Source organism: Sminthopsis crassicaudata, chromosome 3 (assembly GCF_048593235.1).
Source record: "Sminthopsis crassicaudata isolate SCR6 chromosome 3, ASM4859323v1, whole genome shotgun sequence".
NCBI lineage: Eukaryota > Metazoa > Chordata > Mammalia > Dasyuromorphia > Dasyuridae > Sminthopsis > Sminthopsis crassicaudata.
The window spans coordinates 572,021,463-572,044,280 of NC_133619.1; the positions used below are offsets into that span (position 1 = coordinate 572,021,463).

General features: G+C 35.5%; 1 protein-coding gene and 1 pseudogene across 5 annotated transcripts in view; both read right to left on the bottom strand.

The window, feature by feature from the left end:
• The window catches only part of SGCZ (sarcoglycan zeta), a 531,956-nt gene that overhangs the window by 405,875 nt on the left and 103,263 nt on the right, over nucleotides 1–22,818 (bottom strand). The gene's annotated exons all lie outside the window — the stretch shown is intronic.
• Nucleotides 11,082–13,034, bottom strand: LOC141563551 (small ribosomal subunit protein eS10-like; annotated as a pseudogene).

Here is a 22,818-nt window from a genome sequence, read left to right on the forward strand (position 1 = left end):
CATTCATCAGTGTTTCTATCTCAGATGAGCACTTTAGAGAGAATATAGCAAGTAAGCAAAAGAATACTGAAATGCATTTCTCTGAATAATTCCAACCTTCCCATAACACAACTCCTTGGCTGGAAACTCCATTTTCTCATGGTAATCCTGTGATTGTATTAAAACACTATCTTAGAAAAGCCAAAATTATTGCAAATGAGGAGGGGAAAAGGAGAAATGTGTAATTGGAAATCATAGTTGTCACCTTGTATAGTTCCCAGATCTAAAGATTCATCAAACTGTTCTTTCTTGACCTCCAGTCTGTTGATAAATATTTTAGGTGTCTATTATGTGCCAGGAATTGTTCTAAGTACCAGAAACACAAGAAAAAGACAAAAGACAAAAATCTAATAGAGGAAACAACACATGAGTAAATGATTTGCAGATTTTTCAAACTGGATATACTATAGAAATCTGAAACCAAGCATGTCCCAAAAGATAACTCATGATATTTCTCCTAAACCTTTCCTTCTTCCTATTTCCTTCCATAGTACCATCATCCTACTAGTCATCCAATTGTACAACCTCATTATTCTCCTCTATTCCTCATTCTCTCTCACTTTACAGATCCTCCCAGTTGCCAAGTTATAATGTTACTCAATCCACAGCATCTCTCTCATATACTCATCTCACCACTCATGCACTCCCATGTTAAATCAAGCTTCACTTCCTGCCTGAACTATTGGATCAGCCTTAGAATCTGACTCTCTGTCTCAAGACTCTTCTGTTTTCTTTCATATACATATAAATGGTGAATTCCTAAAAGTAACTTCTCTGCTTGATAAGCCATACTGCCTATTATGTTTATGAAGAAATTACTTCAAAAACAAACAAAAAAATTTAACCCAACTCTTGTTTGGTTTTTGAAGAAACTAGTTGTGATCTATCTTTTCAGGCTTATAATAAATCACTTGCCTTCCAGCACTCCACAGTCCAAGTTCGGCCAACTGGCTTTGGTATTCTTCAACCATGATATTCAATATTTCTTATATCTCTTATTTCTCAGGATGCCTCTCAAGGCTAGAATGTTCTCCCTTCTCACTTCTGCCTCTTGAAATCCCTAACTTACTTCAAAAATCATTTCCAGAGCTATCTTCAATTTAGACCTTTCCTGATGCATCAAATGCTAGGCTTTTCCTCTTCTACCCTATGTTACCTCATGTAACAGGAGTAATCGCAAATCTTTGTCTTCATCTCATTAATCATACCCTTAAACTCTATGGGAATGGGCTCCTTATTTTCTTGAGGGTAAGTTGCTTTAGACTTGGAAGGTTATTTTTTAGAGTTCTAGTATATTCCCATTATCTTGTGTTTTTGCTGCCATGACTTTTGGAAAGAAGAAGGGAAGATACAGAAATTTCCTCCCTGTCAATTATTAGAAATACAAGAAGAGCTGGCAGAGTCCTAGGTAAGAAAGGCAGACTTGTCTCTTTATCATTTTATAGATATAGGTAGAGGAGGAAGCTTAGTACTTTCTGGCTCCACCATCAGTGATCTTTTATAAAATTTCCAGAAACTGCGGCAGAGTTAAAATGAACATATATTTCTTTCTGATCTTCTCTTACAACCCTCAGGCTAATTAGCAAATCCGGCCTCTGAATTAGTTCTGTATGGCAGAATCCACAAATATTGGGAGTGTAACAAATTACCAGCAGAAGACAATTTCAAAGATTGTCAGAAAAGGTCTGTTTCAATCAGAAATGGAGGGAGGCAATCAAGTGCAAGCAAGCCGAGTACAGACACCAGTGCAGACAGATGGGGTGGTGTAAGCTCTGAGATAGAGAATCTACAGGGAGGACTCTATCACAGTGTTGGCTACTTTGCCCTGGTTGCAAGCCAGTAAATCAGCAGAGAAGTTATAAAACACCCAATACAAACACAAAAGGTAAATAGTGAACCCCAAATTCTAAAATCTCATGGGACCTGGCCACACCCACCCAGCTCCAGGAGTGAGTCAGCACTGGCCCAGCACAGCTGCTCCTACTTGTTGAGGAAGCTTGGAAAACCTCCCCTTCCCTAAAAGCAAACCTTAACTTTTTTATATTAAAAAAAAAAATCAGTAAAAAAGCAAAGAGAACTCTGACTATAGACAGTTTTTATGGTGAAAGAGAAAAATAGATTTCAAACCTTGAAGAGACTAAAAGCAGATCAGCTCTAGGTAAAGCCTCAAAGGGTGATATAAATTGGAACCCACACAAGGCTCTCCTTGAAGAAATTTAAAAGGATCTTAAAAGCTGGAAGAAAAATGGGGAAAGGAAATGGAAACTTTGCAAGAGGATTTGGAAAAGCCATATAACTCATTAAAAGATAGATTGGATAAAATGGAAAAAGAAAACAACTCCCAGAAAAACATAATTTGTGAAACAGAAAAAGAAAATGACTTCTTAAAAAAACAAAACAAAACAAAACAAAACAGAATTTGTGAAATGGAAAAAGAAAACAACTCCTTGAAAAACAGAATTTGTGAAATGAAAAAAATAACCCATAGAACAAAACAACTCATTTAAAAACTCAATTGGGCAAATATAAAAAGAAGTAAAAAAAGTAAATGAAGAAAATAATTCACTAAAAACCAGAACTGAACAAATGGAAATGAATGACTCAATGAGACATCAAGAATCACTCAAGGAAACCCCACCCCACTCTACCACACACACACAAAAAGAAAAAAAATGTAAAATACCTAATTAGGAAAACACTGACCTGGAAAATAAAATTTCCAGGAACCAATGGGCCAACCAACACTTGCTATCCTTCTCATGCTCTTTAGCTAGGGGTTAAGAGCCCAGGGCCATCTCCATGGATCCCAAGTACATGCTCAATACACTCTGCTCATTATGCCTTTGTTTGCTTTGTATGTACACATTTTCTCCAATAGAATATTTTACTTGAGAATAGGAGTTGTCTTTTTTTATTGTTTTGTATTTCTCAGTGCTTCATACAATATCTGGCACATAGATGATGCTTAATAAGTGCTTGTTGATTGATGAGGTATGCATTCTTTCATCAGTCTTTTCTGAAGCTTTCAAAATTATCTTGAGAAAAATCATTCCACAATATTTGTTTTGCAAATGGTGAAAACTTGCTGTGAAATGATGTCTTCAGGGACCTCCCAGCACTTAATACACCTCCAATACAACTGGAACACCCTACCCTGATCCATTTACATACATCTGATCTTTTTTTGACCTCAGTTCAGTACTTCACTCAGAACAGACAAGTTCAAAATGATTGTTGATTAAATAAAAAATGTCATAGTGTATCTAGAAGGAATATAAAAAGTTGAAGACTACAAAGTACTTTGGACAGCTCCAAGTGCTATGGCCCTGACAGCTCCAAGTGCTATGGCTCTGGCAGCTCTCATAGTACCATTTTCAATGCTACTTAACCTTGAATGAGATAGCTATCAAATGTGCTTTCGCTTCATCCTATGAGTACCAATACTAATTAATTAATTAAACTAACCTAACCTTCAAAAAGTTCACTGAGAAATAACAACAAGAGTCCTGGGTTACAAACCAGAGGACTTCATATGTGCTATGACTTTGAGCAAGGTAATGGGAATCTATTTCCTTTCCTATAAAATGGGTTCAATGGTGCCTGAAATATCATGTTTACAGGATTCCCATTCAGAAAGAATCTGATGAGCACACAGGATTATTAATGAGTCACACAAATGAGTCTCATTTTCTCTTAAACCTTGTAAATTATCTATGATCATTAAATTATGAGGAGATTTGCATATGAATAGTTCATCACATCAATTATTGTTAATCTGTTTTGTTACAAAGAGCTCAGATTAAAGGAAAATGCATACTCTAGTGGAATCAGTATTAACTGGAAAATCCCAAAACTTTCTGCTCACAGTGAGGAATGCAGTCCATGTGCTTTGGTTTGGCCTATATGGATAAATCAATGGCAGAACCATATTTTGAGACAGTGATTCCCTTGGCTTTGGATATTCTGATTTAAAGGAAAGTTTTTAAAAAATCCTACAGGAATTTTATCTGGGTCATGAAGGAAGGCAGAGAAGCCATAAGGTGTAAAAAAGGTGGGAGCACTCCAGGCACAGCAGGCAGCCATTGAAAGATGAAAATAGTCAATGCTTCAGGGATTATAGAAAGATAAGCACAGTAATATATTTTGGTAGACCTGTAAATTGACCTAACTGGTCTGGAAAACAATTTGGAATCATAAAAAGAAAGTCATTAAAATATCAATACACTTTTGACCCAGAGCTCCTGCTGCTAAGTTTATACCTCAACAAGGTCAAAGATAATGAAATCTCATGTACATCAAAGTATTGATAATAAGGCTTTTTGTGGAAACAAAGAATAGGAAACACACAAGCCCTCATTGATTGGGGAATGGTTGAACAGGTTGTGGTATATGAATGTGATAGAATATCCTTATAACATAAGAAAAGATTAATATGAAGAATGTAGATCAACATGGAATGATACATCAACTTGTAAATTAAGGAGAACCAGACCATCAATATAAACAATGATTACAAAAATGGAACTAGAAAGTCCAACAATATTTTAAATGAACCCTGTGTAATTACAATGATCAATCAAATAGTTAATGAAGAGGAGACATGAAACTGCATCTCTCCTTTGCAAATATGCAAGATTAAGAGCACAGAACACTGAAGTCATTGTCAACTTAGCTAATGTGTTGCTTAATTTGGTTGAACTGTTTTTTTCCCCCCTCTTTTCAGATTATTATTATAAAGGGTTCTCTCCTCAATGGAGTGAAGTACATTTTGGAAATAAAAGTGATTTTAAAACAAAAGTTATCAATACAATAAAAGAAATGAGGGAATTGATTGGGAGATTTGCCAAAGGCTTATGAAGAACATTTAAATGTCACAAGACCAAGGATCAAGAACTAGAAATTTCAGAGATCATGTAGCCTATGCTCCTCTATAAATGTAGAAAAGTTTATTATTTTCATATTTAGACAATGACTGGCAGGAGAAGAAATAAAACTAATTTTGGAGAGAAACAATAGAAAAATGCATCCCTCAGAGAAAAGATACTTTCTGAAGATAAAGAGGACCCATGAGTCCTGATTTCCAAATCTAATTGGCAAATGACTGACATGAAGACTTTGAAGCATGTATCTGAGAAATCACACAATTAGTTGATGTCCACCATTTATATATTGTCTAGTATTGTAGTGGCTATAAGAAATGTAAATTTTATTTTATTATAATGAGCTAAAGGTGAGCATTTACCTTAGAAGATACTACTTTGGAACACTAAAATTGTTTAGTGTGCACAAAAGAGATCACAAGGGACAAGTCAGGAAAAATTATGAGAGTTGAACTCAGAGGACAATTGATCCTAATACAGATCTATAATCAAGTATGGTAAAAGGTCTCAGAAGTTATACTGTAATACCAAAAAGATTTTTAAAAGAAAAAAAATCTTATTTAAAAAAATACTTATAATAGCTCTTTCTGTTCTGGCAAAAGAATTAAAAATTGAAGGAATGTCCACCAACTGGGGAATGGCTAAGCAACTTTTGGTATTTGAATGTAATGGTATAATATTGACTAAGAAATGAGAAGCAAGTGAACCTTACTCTCATCAGAACTGATTCAAAGAAAGAATAACACACACTCAATTGAGTATAGAAATCTATCTTACTCCACAGGAAAATAGGAGGGGAAGGGGATAAGAGAAGGGGAAGAATGCTCATAGAAGGGAGGGTAGATTGGGAGAGGCAATAGTTAGAAGCAAAACAGTTTTGAGGAGAGACAAAGTAAAAGGATAGAAAGAATAGAATAAACAGGGGGAAATAGTATGAAAGGAAATATAGTTGGCAATAGTAACTGTGAAAAGACTTGAAGCACATTTCTGATAAAGGCCTCATCTTTTAGCAAATATAGAAAAATGATTGAAATTTCTAAAATTGTGAGTTATTTCCCAATGAATATTTTCAGATGAAGAAACCAAAGCTATCTATAACAATATGAAAACAAATGCTCTAAATCATATTGATTGGAGAGTTGCAAATTAAAATAATATTGAGGTACTACTCCAAACCTATTAGATTGGTTAATTAGACAGAAAAAAACAACAATAAATGTTGGAGGGGGTGTGGGAAAATTGGGATACTAATATACCATTGGTAGGGTTATGAATTGACAACCATTATTTAGAACAATTTGGAACTATGCCCAAAAAGCAGTTCTCTTATGGCAAAAAAATAACAGAAAATTGAAGCGAAGATCATCAATTGGAGAATGGCTGAATAATTTATGTTATATGATTGTGATGGAATATTATTGTGAAATAAGAAATGATGAGCTAGATGCTCTCAGGAAAAGCTGTAAAGACTTACACGAACTGATGCAAAGTGAAATGAGTAGCACCTGGAGAACATCATATGTAGTCATAGCAATATAACAAAATAATCAATTGTTAATATCTTAGCTATTCCAAGCAATACAATGATCCAAGACAGTTCTGAAGGAGTTAACATAAAAATGCTATCCATCCTCAGAGAAAGAACTGTTGGTATCTGAATACAGATCTAAACATATTTTTAAAAACTTTTGTTTTTCTTGGGTTTTTATTTTAGGGAATGTTTTCTTTTACAACTTGATTGATATAATATGTTGTGCATGATTATATCATGTATAACCTATATGAAATTGCTTACATTCTCAATGAGGTGGGTGGGAACTCAATTTTAAAATGATTGTTGAAAATTGTTTTTCATGTAATTGGGGAAGACATGAGTTAAAATCCGTTCTCAGATGTTTACTAACTATATAATACTAAACAAGTCACTTAAATTCTGCTTGCCTTAATTCATTGGAGAAGTAAATGGCAAACCATTTTAGTATTTTTGCCAAGAAAATCCCAAAGATAGTAATTGGGAAAAATAATATATTATTTTTTAAACTTGCACCATCATCATCTGTCTGGACAAGTAGATTAAAGAAAGACAAGATGTCTCTGCCATCTGTACCATTTACTAAGCATGAGAAATAGAAACCTCTAGAGCTTAGCTAAAGGAGCAGACAGATTTAGAGTTTCTGCTCTTCTTGAAATAATGTAATTCTTATTATCTCAACAGAGAAGAAAATGAGAAACCAGAGGAAAAGAGGCATTATCCCCCCCATTAATAAACTATTATTTAGGATCTGCCTAAGCGTCACTGAAGCATCTTTAAAAATATACACAAATGAATGGATCCAGTCATTCTGAAGAGCAATTTGGAACTATGCTCAAAAAGTTATCCCTTTGATCCAGAAATGTTTCTACTGGGCTTATATCCCAAAAAGATCTTAAAAGGACAGAAAGGGATCCATATGTGCAAAAATGTTTGTGGCAGCCCTTTTTTTGTAGTGGCAAGGAAGTGGAAACTGAGTGGTTGCTCATCAACTAGAGAATGGCTGAATAAGTTATGGTATGTGAATATTATGGAATATTATTGTTCTGTAAGAAACTATCAGGAGGATGATTTTAGAGAGACATGGAGAGACTTACATGAACTGATGCTAAGTAAGATGAGCAGAACCAGAAGATCATTTTACATAAGCAACAGCAAGATTACACGATGATCAATTCTGATGGACATGGCTCTCCTCAACAATGAGATGATCCAGGCCAGTTCCAATGATCTTGTCACAAAGAGAGCCATCTGCACCAGAGAGGAATATGGGAACTGAGTGTGGTTCCAACATAGCATTTTCACTCTTTTGTTGTTGTTTGCTTGCATTTTGTTTTCTTTCTCATTTTTTTTTTCTTTTTGATCTGATTTTTCTTGTGTGGTAAGATTATTGTATATATGTATATGCAAATATTGGAAAAAATACACACAAATTTATCTCAATCATATTCTCTCTCTCCCTCTCCCCATTCTGTCTCTCTCTCTCTCTGTCTCTGTCTCTCTCTGTCTCTCTGTCTCTGTCTCTCTCTCTCTCTCTGTCTCTCTCTCTCTCTCTCTCTCTCTCTCTCTCTCTCTCTCTCTCTCAGAGATGCAAAGACAAGCTTTTATACCGTATCTTCCCTGAAGATATCACATTTCAATAGGGATCAATCTCTTCTTTCACACAGTCACCACTGTGCTGAGCTGTGCAGACGTGATCTGTTTTCTTGTTATTTTTTGTGCCTCCTCAATTTAATAAATATTCAATTGGCTTCCCATAGATTTCTACAGAAGGAGAAGCCCAGTGTGGAGTCAACCAGACAAGGGATAATTAGATAATAACTTAGAATGAATAAATCTGGTATCTCTATGAAGGTTGACAAAGAGATTGACCGATACTGGAAGAAAGAATGATGAATAAATGAAATGGAGAGGCATTGCTTCAGCACTGACCATGGATTAGACATGGAATAAAGGGACATAGAAGAGAGAAAGATAGTTTTCAAGAAGTTTACTTCCAATCAGAGGAAAATGACATATCAAGGGAAGTTATTGGTAGAGGGGGGGGAAGGAAGGTAGGGCAGGTATCAGAAGGGTGACATGCCATGGAAATGGCTGCAAAGAGACATGTAAAAACTCTGGTTTCAAGCAAGGCAACATTAGCGCTCACGTGTCATCTGTTCATTTTTCAGCTGCCTTGAGACTTCACTGACTGACTTCTCCACCAAACCTTCCTTCCATATTGGGCACTTCCCTCTCCACTTCCTTAGCTTTCTTCTGCTAGATTGTAAGTTCTTTGAAGACAGGGATAATCTTTCCTTTTTACATATTGTATCCCCTGTACTGAGCACAATGCTGGCACAAAGTAAGGCACAAATGTTTATTGACTGATAAAGTCCAGTGTTCCTAGAATAGAGTATAAATTTCTGGTGAAAGGAGTATGAGAAGGGTGATGGGAAATAGAATGAATGCAGAAGTTTAAATACCGTGGTTTGAAAAGGACAGGTAGGAGCCTTACAAATATTTTGTCTATTATTCACATTTTTAGAGAAGGAAACTGAGGATCTGGAATATGAAATGATCTGCTCCCTTGAAATCATAAGTATTAAGTTCAAATTAAGTTTTCTTTCTATTACCCAAACACGCCTCCTTGATTCAGAAAGTAAATGAAAGGAAATAATTCCATGTCTTAATATGTCTTATGTCAATAGTTATGTGTTATGATAGTCAATTCTGAAGCAAAAGAACATTTCCGAGAGATAAATGTCACAAACACTATCCTTTCCAAGGCTCAGGAATCTGTGTCCACAATCCCAATACTGAACATGGGTATATCACTATCTGTTCCCGGACAGCATAGTGTCATGGATGAAATTATAAGTCTCTAGTATCCTCACCTGTCAAGAACATCTGGATTCCTAATTGTCACATAGTCCATTACCCACTCCTATCTTAAACAAAGTAATTTTCTCCTCATCTGTACAGTGAGGGGGTTGACTTAATGTCAATCCATCCCAACTGCTACTGATGTCATCTGGGCTTAGCACTGATAGTCACTGATAAATCTGTTAAATAACAAATTAAAGCCCCATTGCCTGGGTTTTCCAGTGGAGACCTCCTTCCAGGTATATGTGTCTACCCCAATCTTTGCAGACTTTTCAGTTACCCTCTATATTATTCTTTCCTCTAAAAGAATGAGAGTTCCTTGGGAACACTGAAAGGACTTTAAAAAATTGTTTATATTTTTATACCAAGCACTCAGTAGAGTAACTGGCATTAGACTGGAAGCTTCCTGAAAGGAGAGATTGTTTTAGTCCTTCTTTTGTATTGTATGTTTAGCATAGTGCCTGCCATATAGTAGTTGCTTAATATATGTTTATTGACTAGCTGACTGATACAGAGTAAGCACTTGTTAAATGCATTATGTCTCTGGATATTAGACTATTTGTACCAGCTATTCAGCTGATATTGAACAGACTTATTTATCCTCTGTCTTTTTTATTTAACCCACAGTTTTCAGTTGGTGTGTGTGGTGGTGTGACACTGGTGTTCTTCCAGATTTCATGGACATACAACAATAAAATCAGCACAACATCTCTGTAATCCTTCAGTTTGAGAATCTGTCTAATGATTCTCCTTTCCCATGCTTATTTTTTGGAGCCTCCCTAACACCGAACTTGCTCTGGCAATGTCAATCTCATTAGCAATGTGGATATCCTAGAAATTATAAACCAAAGTCAGTGACCTTATTCATTCAAAGTTCCCCATTTGCTGTAATTGATGATTCCCTATATGGATGATGTGGTGTTGGCTGATGGAATACCTATGTTTTCTTGGTGTTGATTATTAGACAAAATTAGCACAAGAGGCAAAAAAAATTGATCCATATTTTGTTGCATCTCAGTTTTAGAGGCTGCATTGGATGCACAATCATCTGCAAAAAAAAAAAAAAAAAAAAAGAAAGAAAAGAAAAGAAAAGAAAATACTGCACCAGCACTCCCTCTAGTTTTGGTTTGTAGCTTATTCAAGTTAAATTTAGTATGGTAACTAACTTTTACGTCATTTTTGTTCTTATTGAAGGAGTTTGATAACATATCTGAAAATATCATGCTAAAAAACATAGGAGCAAGCCCACACACAGCCTTGTTTCACTCCATTGATGATTGGGAAAGAACGAAAGCATTGTCCAGAACCCATGCAAGCCTGCCATCATGAACCTGACCTACAAAACTGATTTACAAAACTGACATACAGATATACATTCATGTACTTTCAAGTACATTCACGTGGTGATGATTCTATTCCAGGTGAGATTTACAAGGTAGGGGATTCATTGCTCATACAAAAACTGAATAAAAATTTCCAGATTATATGGCAAAAGGAGATTATGCTCCAGGAGTTCAAGGATGCTTTCGTTATCCATTTTTATAAAATCTTCAGGTTTAGCATGAGAGATTTAATCAAATGTTGCTTAGTATTTAACAACTAGCTCTTGGGAAAAGAGGGGAATGTACACAGGACACATGTCTACATTTAAATTGAATCTGCACTAATTTTTCTATTTTTATTTTCTTTTCAAATTATATAAAGCCAATTTTAACATTAGGGGTTTTTTGTTTTGTTTTGTGGTTTTTTTTTTTTTTTTTGGCAATTGGAGTTAAGTTTCTTGTCAAGGATTATACATGTAGTAAGTGTCTGAGGCAGGTTCTGTCTGACTCTGGGGTCAGGGCATTCTATCCACTGTGCCACCTAGATACCTCGTGATTTCCATTTTTAAAAAGTTTTGAGTTTCAAATTCTCTGACTCCTTCCCCTATCCCTATTGAAAACACAGTTTTCTATAGGTAATGCAGGTGAAGTCATATAAAATATATTTTCATATTAGTCATATTGTGAAAGAAAACTTGGACCAAAAAAAAACAAGAAAAATAAAGAAAAAGTATGCTTTGATTTATATTCGGACCTAATCAGATCTTTCACTGAAGATAGATAGTATTTTTCATCATAATTCCTTCAGAATTGTCTTGCATCATTGAATTACTGAGAATAGATCATTCACAGTTGATCATCATATAATACTGCTGTTACTCTTTAAGCTTTTCTCCTGGTTCTACTCATTTCACTTCGCATCTGTTCATGTAAGTCTTTCCAGGTTTTTCTAAAAGTATCTACTTGTCATTCTTTATATCACAATTATATTTAATTCCTTAATTTAACTTATATTTCTACCATGCTTAACATATATTGGATTACTTACCATCTAGGGGAGGGCATGGGGAAGGGAGGGAAAATTGGAACACAATGTTTTGCAAGAGCTAATGTTAAAGAATTGTCTATGCATATGTATTGAAAAAAAAAAACAAAAACTTTAATATAATAAAAATATTTCATTCCTTATATCACAATTATATTTTGTCATAATCACATACAGCACATTGGTCATTCTCCAATTGATGGACTTCTCAGTTTCCAATTCTTTGCCACCACTAAAAGAGCTGTTAAAAATATTTTCCTACATGCAGGTACTTTTATTTTCTGTTTTTAAATCTCTTTTGTTTATGAACCTAATAGTGTTATTGTTTGGTCAGAGTATGCTTGGTTGTATAGACCTTTGCACATAGTTTCAAACTGTTTATACAATGGTTGAATCAGTATACCATTACACCAACAGTGCATTAGTGTCTCAATTTTCCTTTATCTTTTTCAACATTTGTCATTTTCCTTTTCTGTCATATTAACAAATCTGATGGGTATGCTGTAGTATTTCAGAGTTTTTAATTTGCACTCCTCTAATCAATATTGATTTAGAGCACTTTTATATGACTATAGATAGCTTTGATTACTCCATCTGAAAATTGCATTTGACCATTTATAAGTTGAAGAATAGCTCTTATTTCTTACTTCTCTATATATCTAAGAAAAGAAACCCTTCTCAGAAAAACTTGCTATAATTTTTTTTCCATTTATGTTTACTGTTTTCCCCTTCATTCTATTTTCTAATTTATCTTTGTTTCCTTTCACTCCAACCCCCCTAAATTTTATTCAATAAGAAACATATCTCTTGTAAATAAAAAGCTATAATAAGAGATAATGTTTAAAAAAAGAAGGAAACATATCTCTATAGTTTTTATTGAGGAGGCTGACCATATCCACAACCAAATCTACTTCTGAATTTGAATTCTGTTGTTGACTCAGCTCCAGTCTTGGCTTTCTTGTCAGCATCAGGACAGCAGCACTTTGTATGTGTCTTATCCTGAATAAGTCAGACAGATTTTTACCCTCCAGATCTTTAGGCTTTGGTTTTTCTGTCTCAGGATGACTTTTATGGAACATGGCAGTCACAAACTCAGAGGGCAGATGGGGTAAGCCCAGAGATACTGAATACCCTCATTGGTAGCTACCAGTAGAAATGCTTCCATACAAACTGCTCCTTAACATAACCATGGGACTTTAGAGACTACATGACCTTCATGACATGGAGTTGGGTCCATTGTTGTCTGTCAACTTAGGGTACTTTAACATGTGGGCATCCTTCTTGGCCACCATTGCTCCCTCCTTAAAAAGAAGTTCATAGATGATCATTCAATTTTTCTTTGGCATCAACATTTTGGCAGCATCAATGGGTACTGTTCTAGAAGGAGCCTGGAATAGAACCTGTGCATTCTCAAAAATATTGTGCTTCTGACTTTGACCAACTTCTGCCAATTCACCCTCCTTTCTATTGTCAGCACTTCTCTTTTCTTACCTCCTTTCTCTCCAAAGTAAGAAAGGATTTTATACTTGCACATGTGGGGTTTTTAAATTTTTTTCTTTAAGTCAATTATTAGGAGTATAAGATTCATATAGTCACCCCCACAAACTCCCATCTTCCCATTCGCTATAAAAGCTCTTTTGTGTCACCTTTGTCACATAATTTACCCTGCTCTACCTTTCATTTTCCACTTCTTGAAGTGTATTCCTCTTTCTTACTCCTTAATTATGTTTTCCTTTTTTAAAAATATAATTATCCCACCATATTCAGTTCATACCCTATGTCTATTTATACTCTTAACAGCTCTAATACTGAAAAAGTTTTTAGGAATTATAAATATCTTTTCCCCTGTAGAAATGTAAATAATACATGATGACTTTTCTTTCTTGTCCATCTTTTTATGCTTTTCTTGAGTCTTGTATTTGAAAGTCAAATTTTCTAATTAGCTCTGGAATGTCTTCAAGTCCCCTATTTCACTAAATATCCCATTTTGCTCCTAAAAGAGTATACTCAGTTTTTCTGGATAGATGATTCTTGGCTGTAATCCTAGTTTTTTTAACCTGAAGAATACCATAGTCCAATCTCTCTGATCCTTTAATTTAGAAGCTACTAAATCTTGTGTTACTCTGACTATGGCTCCATGATATCTGAATTGTTCTTTTTTGGCTTCTTGCAATATTTTCTCCTAGCCTAAGAGTTCTGGAATTTGGTTATAATATTCCTGGGAGTTTTTAATCTTGGGATTTACTTCAGGAAGTATCACTGGATTCTTTCAATTTCTATTTTACCCTTTGATGCTTGAATATCAGGGCAGTTTTCCTTGATGAATTGCTAAAGATAATATCTAGGCTCTTTCTCTGATCATGGCTTTCAGGTAGGTCAGTAATTCTTAAATTCTCTCTCCTGTATTTATTTTCAATGTCAGCTATTCTTTGAAGGAGGTACTCAACCAAATATTGTTCTTCAGTCTTCATTGCAAAGGTGAGATATGAAGAGATCTTCAGGGCAGTAAGTGGGCCCTTGCACAAAGAATAAGGTTTTGGGAGTCTTGAAGTATGTATTTATCAGTTATGATTGCTTTAACTGAAGTTTTATTTGTTATTTTCCATATGAAGTATTCAGTCACTTAAAATATCCTCTATTGTTATGGCTACTGAAAAAATGAGGCTCTAGATTTCTAGGATCCAGAGAAAAGTATTTTGGTCATTTAGAAGAAGAGGGAAAAAAAACCTTAAATAAATAGCTTTTTATAACCTGAAAAAAACCTGAAGGCAGAAGTACTACTGTTCAAAGTAAGCTTAGAGTAACATGGAAATATCTGCCACCATAGTCCTGTTGGGAAATCTATTCTGCTTTCTTCAGAAAAGACTCATCAGTGATGTAAAGTTCATTCTACCACAAAATGGATTCACTTGAGATCAAAGTGATAACCCCTATGGAGAGCTGAGACATCCAGGTCTGGCCAGGCTTTCAGCCAAGGGATGCCCAGATAAATGCTTCATCTGCATGATGGCACCCGGCCCATGACAGTGTTCCACTTGTGACAAACAAAAATATTCACACATCTGCATATATACATATACATGGCCATATATTTAGTAATGCTTTTATTCAAAAATTATGCTAGCATGACTTCTAATGTGACTAAGAAGACATTAAAATTTGTACTGTCTGTAACCTAATAATGGAAATCTGGGGGCAAAGTAGGGAGGAACTTTTGTCCTTGTAGCCTTTATTTATTTGAACAACTTTTATGATCGTCACATTAATGAACTCTGATGCCAATCAAACATGGTTCCAAAATGGCAGAGGCCTAAGATTTGACTCATAGTCCCACTAATTTCTGACCACATGATTCTGGTAAATCACTTCATTTATCCCCAGAGTCATGATCTATTTGGAAGAAGGGAACAAGGAGCAGTGAATGTAATATCAGGCCTGAACTCAGACTAACTCGTCTTTCTGAGTTCAAATCCAGCCTCAAATACTTCTGAGCTGTATGACCAGAGGCAAGTAATTTAACTCTGTTTGACTTAGTTGTCTCACCTGTAAAATAAACTGGAGAAGGAAATGATAATCCAATCCAATATTTCTATCAAGAAAATCCCAAATGGGGTTAGTTATGAAAAGTTGGAAATGACTGCATAACAAAACAACAAACAAGCATTTATTAAGCACCTATGATACTCCAGATACTACTGCTAAGTGTGTCACAAATATTATCTCCTTTGATCTTCACAAAAGTCTTGGGAACTAGGTACCCCTAAGTATAATACTTGATATACCACTTTATACTTAAGACAGATAGGGGTAAAGTGTGTTGTCCATGATCAAACACTAGGAAGTATTTGAGGCTGAATTTATATTGAGACTTCCTGTTAAGGACCATGCCTGGGTGAAGGGGCAGAGAAATTCTCCAAGAACTTCCACTGCTATGAATCATAATAATTGAAGGAGCTACAAAGCAGCTTTCACAGATATTCCTTGTGGATTGGGAATGAAATAAATTGGAGGCAGAAGGAAGAAGAGAGAGGTCAGACAATGCAACTGCCTCTCAGTCAAGAGGTCAGAGAACAGTAACTGTCTCTCAGTCTCCTTGTAGCATCATCATCCTCTCACATGAAGAGATCCATTCTACAGGTCTGAGTTAGACCTCCAGCAGCCACTGGCATGTTGCTCCAGAAACAACTTCCTATTGCCAGAATTTGAATAGATAACCCCTAAGGTCCTTTCACACCTCCACAAAACAATCCTTTAAGTATTTGAAAAGAGCTTTGAGGTGTATGTTAGATCTTTCCTTCAAATCATCAAATTCCTCATGAGGATAAATCCCTCCAAAACTTGGTGTCATAATTCAATATCATTAAACTTATCAGAACAGGAAGGAAAGCCATAAGGTTTTTTGGGGTTTTTTTTTTAATAGTTTTTTATTTACAAGATATATGCATAGATAATTTTTCAGCATTGACAATTGCAAACCCTTTGTTCCAACCCTTCCCCTCCCCCAGATGGCAGATTGACCAATACATGTTAAATATGTTAAAGTATAAGTTAAATACAATATATGTATACATGTCCAAACAGTTATTTTACTGTACAAAAAGAATCGGACTTTGAAACAGTGTACAATTAGCCTATGAAGGGAATCAAAAATGTAGGTGGACAAAAATAGAGGGATTGGGAATTCTATGTAGTGGTTCATAGTCATCTCCCAGAGTTCTTTTGGTGGGTGTAGCTGGTTCAGTTCATTACTGCTCTATTGGAACTGATTTGGTTCATCTCATTGTTGAAGATGGCCACGTCCATCAGAATTGATCCTCATATAGTATTGTTGTTGAAATATATGATGATCTCCTGGTCCTGCTCTTTTAATAATCTGTTCATGTAACTCTCTTCAGCATCCGTTCATGTAAGTCTCTTCAGGCCTTTCTGAACTCATCCTGCTGGTCATTTCTTATAGAACAATAATATTCCATAACATTCACATACCACGATTTATTTAGCCATTCTCCACTCAGTTTCCACTTTCTGGCCATTACAAAGAGGGCTGCCACAAATATTCTTGCACATACAGGTCCCTTGCCCTTCTTTAAAATCTCTTTGGGATATAAGCCCAGTAGTAACACTGCTGGATCAAAGGATATGCACAGTTTGATAACTTTTTGATCATAGTTCCAAATCATTCTCCAGAATGGCTGGATGTCTTCACAATTCCATCAACAATGTATCAATGTCCCAGTTTTCCCACAGCCCCTCCAACATTCTGCATTATCTTTTCCTGTCATTCTAGCCAATCTTACAGGTGTGTAATGGTAGCTCAGAATTGTCTTAATTTGCATTTCTCTGATTAATAATGACTTGGAGCATCTTTTCATATGGCTAGAAATAGTTTCAATTTCTTCATTTGAGAATTGTCTGTTCATATCTTTTGACCATTTATCAATTGGAGAATGGCTTGATTTCTTGTAAATTAGAGTCAATTCTCTATATATTTTGGAAATGAGTCCTTTATCAGAACCTTTGACTATAAAAATGTTTTCCCAGTTTATTGCTTCCCTTCTAATCTTGTCTGCATTAGTTTTGGAAAACCATAAGTTTTAAAAGAATTTATCTGTCACTTTTCAAAAGAAATGACAAATTAAAAACAACCAGGAAAGCCATAATCAAAACCTAGAGCTTCCAAGTCAAATAAAAACCACTGCCAGCAGTCAGAAAGAAAGAGTTCAAGTACTCAGGAATTGTAGTCTAAAATCATACAAGCACTCAGGCAATACTAGGAAAAAATTGTAGGAATATAATATACCAAAAAGAAAAGGAAGGAAGGAAAGGAGGAAGAAAGGAGGGAAGGAAGAAAGAAAGAAGTAAAGAAGGAAGGAAGAAGTGCTTGATAGTGACACCTAGGAGTATAGGGTAACAAAAAAAATTATACATAAGTTTGAATATATACTCATTAAGGAAATCTATTTCTTATGCCACCAAGTACATTTGATGACAAAAACCAAAATGAATCACTAAGAACATTGTAAAAGTTCACATGGTATCATAAAAAGAAATAGCTTCTACATATTTTCTTCTATATGCACACACATACACATACACACATATATACATATAAAATTATAAGATCATTATTCTATTTTCTGATCTCTTATAAATCTTCCCCCCCCTGAGGCTGGGGTTAAGTGACTTGCCCAGGGTCACCCAGCTAGGAAGTGATAAGTATCTGAGACCACATTTGAACTCGGGTTCTCCTGAATTCAGGGCTGGTGTTCTATCCACTGTGCCACCTAGCTGCCCGATCTCTTATAAATCTAATGCATTATTGGTGGAGTTGTGAACTATTCCAGGCATACTGAAAAGTAATTCTGAACTATGCCCAAAGGGCAATCAAACTGTTCTATTTTTTGACCCAGCAATATCACCACTAGGTCTATCTCCCAAAAAGAACATAAGAAAGGGAAAAAGACTTACATGTACAAAAACTATTCATAGCAACTCATTCTGTCTTGGTTAAGAATTGGAAATCAAGGGGATGTCTATCAAATAGGAAATGACTACACAAGTTGTGATATAAGATTGTAATAGAAAATTATGTGAAATAAGAAATGATGAGCAGAATAATTTCAAAAAAACCTGAAAACATGTACATAAACTGATACAAAGTAAGCAAAACAAGAACGACATTGTACATAGTTAGCAATATTGTATAACAAACAACTGTGAATGACTTAGGTATTCTCAGCAATAAAATAATCCAACAGAATTCCAAAGGATGCTATCTGCCTCTAAAGAAAGAATTGATATCTGAATAGTATCTGAATACAAGTTGAAGAATACCAGTTTCTGTGCATACCCTTTGACCCAGCAGCGTTACTACTGGGCTTATATCCCAAAGAGATTTTAAAGAAGGGCAAGGGACCTGTATGTGCAAGAATGTTTGTGGCAGCCATTTTTGTAATGGCCAGAAACTGGAAACTGAGTGGATGCCCATCAATTGGAGAATGGCTGAATAAATTGTGGTATATGAATGTTATGGAATATTATTGTTCTGTAAGAAATGACCAGCACAATGATTTCAGAGAGGACTGGAGAGACTTACATGAACTGATGCTCAGGGAAATGAGCAAGACCAGGAGATCATTATATACTTCAACAACAATACTATAGGATGATTAATTCTGATGGACGTGGCCCTCTTCAACAATGAGATGAACCAAATCAGTTCCAATTGAGCAGTAATGAACTGAACCAGCTACGCCCAGCGAAAGAACTCTGGGAGATGACTATGAATCACTACATAGAATTCCCAATCCCACTATTTTTGTCTGCCTGCACTTTTTGATTTCCTTCACAGGCTAATTGTACACTGTTTCAAAGTCCGATTCTTTTCGTACAGCAAAACAACTGTTTGGACATGTATACATATATTGTATTTAATTTATATTTTAATATATTTAACATGTATTGGTCAACCTGACATCTGGGGAAGGGGTGGAGGGAAGAAGGGGAAAAGTTGGAACAAAAGGTTTTGCAATTGTCAATGCTGAAAAATTATCCATGCATATATCTTGTAAATAAAAAGGTATAATTAAAAAAAAACCCAAATCTGAATACCAGGTTCTTTTCTTTCTTTCTTCCTTCCTTTTTTGAATTTTCTCCCACAAATGAATATTCTAGGAATGTTTTATGTGATTGCACATGTATAACCTATATCAGATTGCTTACCATCTTAGGGAGGAGGTGGTGGGAAGGAGAGAATTTGGAAATCAAAAATAAACAACAAAAGTTAAAAAAAAATTACATGTATTTGGGGAAAAATAAAAGATTATTTTTTAAATCATCCTTTGCTGGTTAGTCATTGTGTAAAGGTGACCTTTGATACTGAGCAACTATGCTGGCTCTGGCAGGTTTTATCAAGCTGGAAAGACTTTGCTATTTTTCAAACCAGCTTAAATAAAGCTGAGTAGACTCAACACAAAGTGTTGACCACTACATGACACAGATCAAAAAGTAAAACATCCCTCAGTTTCAGGTGTCCATCTTTACTTTGAGGTTTTGATGGTTCAGGATGCTACATATGGTTGCCATGTAGTAGACCCACTTTTTCATCAAGTATAGCTTCAGATTTCATTGAAACAATGTGAAGATGGGTAACTGTATTATGAATTCCATAGTTTATGGAATAAGCATTGCTTACTGAGATATATTCATTAATCTTTGAAGATAATGTATAATATATTGTATTGAACATACACTTTAACATGTTTAACATGTATGGAACTGCCTGCCATCTGGGGAAGGGGTGGAGGGAAGGAAGGGAAAAGTTGGAACAGAACTATTTGCAAGGGTCAATGTTGAAAATTTTCCCATGCATATGTTTTGTCAATAAAAAGCTACAATGAAAAAATCTTTGAAGATAGTCTATAAGCTAGAAAAGATAGCTAATGGACAACTTAAAGTTCAGAGTACCTCTGAAATATTAAAAGACTAGGTGTATACATCCATCATGTAGAATGGATAGTCATCACATAGCCAAAAATTTCATTGGATGAGAAGGTGTGAAGGGTCTAGAACTCATTTTTTTTAGAAGAAAGGCTCATGTTTATGTGATTGTTAATTATCTGAGATTATGAAAAAGTCTACACTGAAAATCTTATTGCAAAAACTTGTGCTCCACGGTGGGGAAAATATTCTCAACTTTCCCATTTTTTCTAACCATTCTATCTGACCCTTTCCTACAGTGACATGAATAAGACAGACTTCCAATGAATATTTGCTATTAGTGTGCTTTGAACACTAGTCAGACTAAGACGAAACCTTTTCAGACATCAGTCAATAGTACTTAGCAGAACAGAAATAGTGGTGTCCAGTAGATAAAGGCACTGGTCCTAGGCTCTCAAGCTCTTGGGCTCAAGTCTGTGACTGTATGACTTTGACCTAGTAAAACCCTTTTTCTGAGGCTCATGGAAAGAACTGAATTCAATGGTCTCCAAGGTTGTTGGCAGGAAACATGCTATAGCAATTTGTCTTAAATGCAGTAGCTGCCAAGGGCAAGGAAAGATATAGCATGATGCTGAAATAAATCTACCACTTTGGGAATGGAATCAGAAAGTCACTTAGGCCAAACTGAGCTGGGCCATGAAAACTGAAGGGAGAACCTTTTATATCTCAACAGAACAAAGTTAACATTTATAAAATGCTTCAACTATGTAAAGTGCTTAACAAATATGATCTCATTTCAATCTTTACAATAACTGAAGAAGGGGGGCAAGAGCAGGGAAGTTCTATTATTATCCACATTTTAAGCTATGGAAACTAACACAGACAGAAGTGAAATGATTTGTCCAAGAATACATAGGCAGCAAGTATTTGAGGCACAATTTAAATTCTGGAGTTCCTAACTTAAAGACCAGGGCTATAGGTACTATGCCCTAACTCCTTAAAAGAGAGGTTTTGGAGAATGCTGGCTCATATCCTAACCTGCTATATTATTTTTCATGGATATGGGCTCCCAGAAGCAAATTTGAAAAGATAAAATTCCTTTAAAATAGAAGTCCATTTTCCATTAAAGACAGAATTCTGACTAGCCCAGAAATGAGGGCCCAAAACAACACCCCCCCATTTACAAAGGGCCAGATTTCTCATGACCTCATAAAGTCTAGAGTACCATTAATTCATAAGGAAAAGGCTCCTTTGGAGAAATGAGGCTGGGACCCTAGGAGAGTATCTAGAATGTTGTTTTTTTTTTCCTTTTCTTCTCCTTTAAATACTAGCTGTTAATTAATACCCCTTTAAAAATTTGATAGATGTATAGTAATTGTTCAACCTGCTCTTTATTTGTAACACTGCTGGGCCATTTAGCACCTTTCAGCACCTGGGAAAAAAAAACCTTAGGGGGAAAAATGTATCATCAGAAAAAAAAAAGTCATTTCATTCATTGGTGGAAGGACACAAAAGCTCGTAGAAGAAGTTCATTTCATTCACTCTCAGCATCTGTCCAGCTAATTAAAGGTCATTGACTTGCCATTTATTTTTTCAAAAGACTCTTTTTACAAACAGGCATTTTTCAGAAAAAAGAAAAAGAAAAATGTGCCCATCACACATAATTATAGGGGAAAGCCGCTCTTGAGTAATAAACAGGAGGTAGGCTGAGATGGGATAAAACAAGCCCCGAGTCTAGAGTCAGCCTGTTTCTGTGTTCACCAGCTGTGAGGCAAGTCATTTCCATTTTGTGTCTTTGTCATCGCACTGGACTAAGAGAGCTGGGACAGCTCTGACATTTATCACTTGTATTATATGGCAATGCAGTAAAGCTCTCTCGGCCTCAGTATCCTCATGTGTAAAATGCTTCTCTGGCACAACTAATATCACCTAGGAAAAGTATGAAAATCTTCACAAAGAGGTAACTTAGGCCATTCCAACGGTCTTATGATGGAGAGAACTATCTGCAACCAGAAAGAGGATCATGCAGACTGAATGTGGATCATAATATAATATATTCACTTTTTTATTGTTTGTTTGCTTGCTTTTTTTCTTTCTCATTTTTTTCCCTTTTTGATCTGGTTTTTCTTGAGTATCATGACAGTTTTGGAAATACATATAGAAGAATGGTACACATTTAACATATACTGGGTTTTTTTTTTTTTTTGTTTTTTTTTTTTTTTTTTTTTTTTTGCCATGTAGGAAGGAGGTAAATGGAAAAGAGGAAGAAAAAAATTGAAAACAAGGTTTTGCAAGGGTCAATATTGAAAACTGTGCATATATTTTGAAAATTAAAAGCATTTTTTAGGGGCAGCTAGGTGACATACTGGATAAAGTCAGGAGGACCTGAGTTCAAATCTGGTCTCAGATACATACAGCTACTTCCTAGCTATATGAGCTCAAGCAAGTCATTTAACCCCAATTGCCTCAGGGGAAAAAAAAGGAAAAGCTTTGCAAAGACTGAAAATGACAATAATAGTGAAGATAATTCAAGATGATCATTAAGTTGTTTTCCAGTGCTCCAGAGGGCTTCACCATGGACAGGCTATCTATCCAACAGGCATCCCTTCTCTCAAATGCTCACGGTCCTAGTTCCCAGCATTTGCAGTTTGATAAGTTGGCATGGAACTGAGAATCTTGAGGGCATGGTAGCCTTGT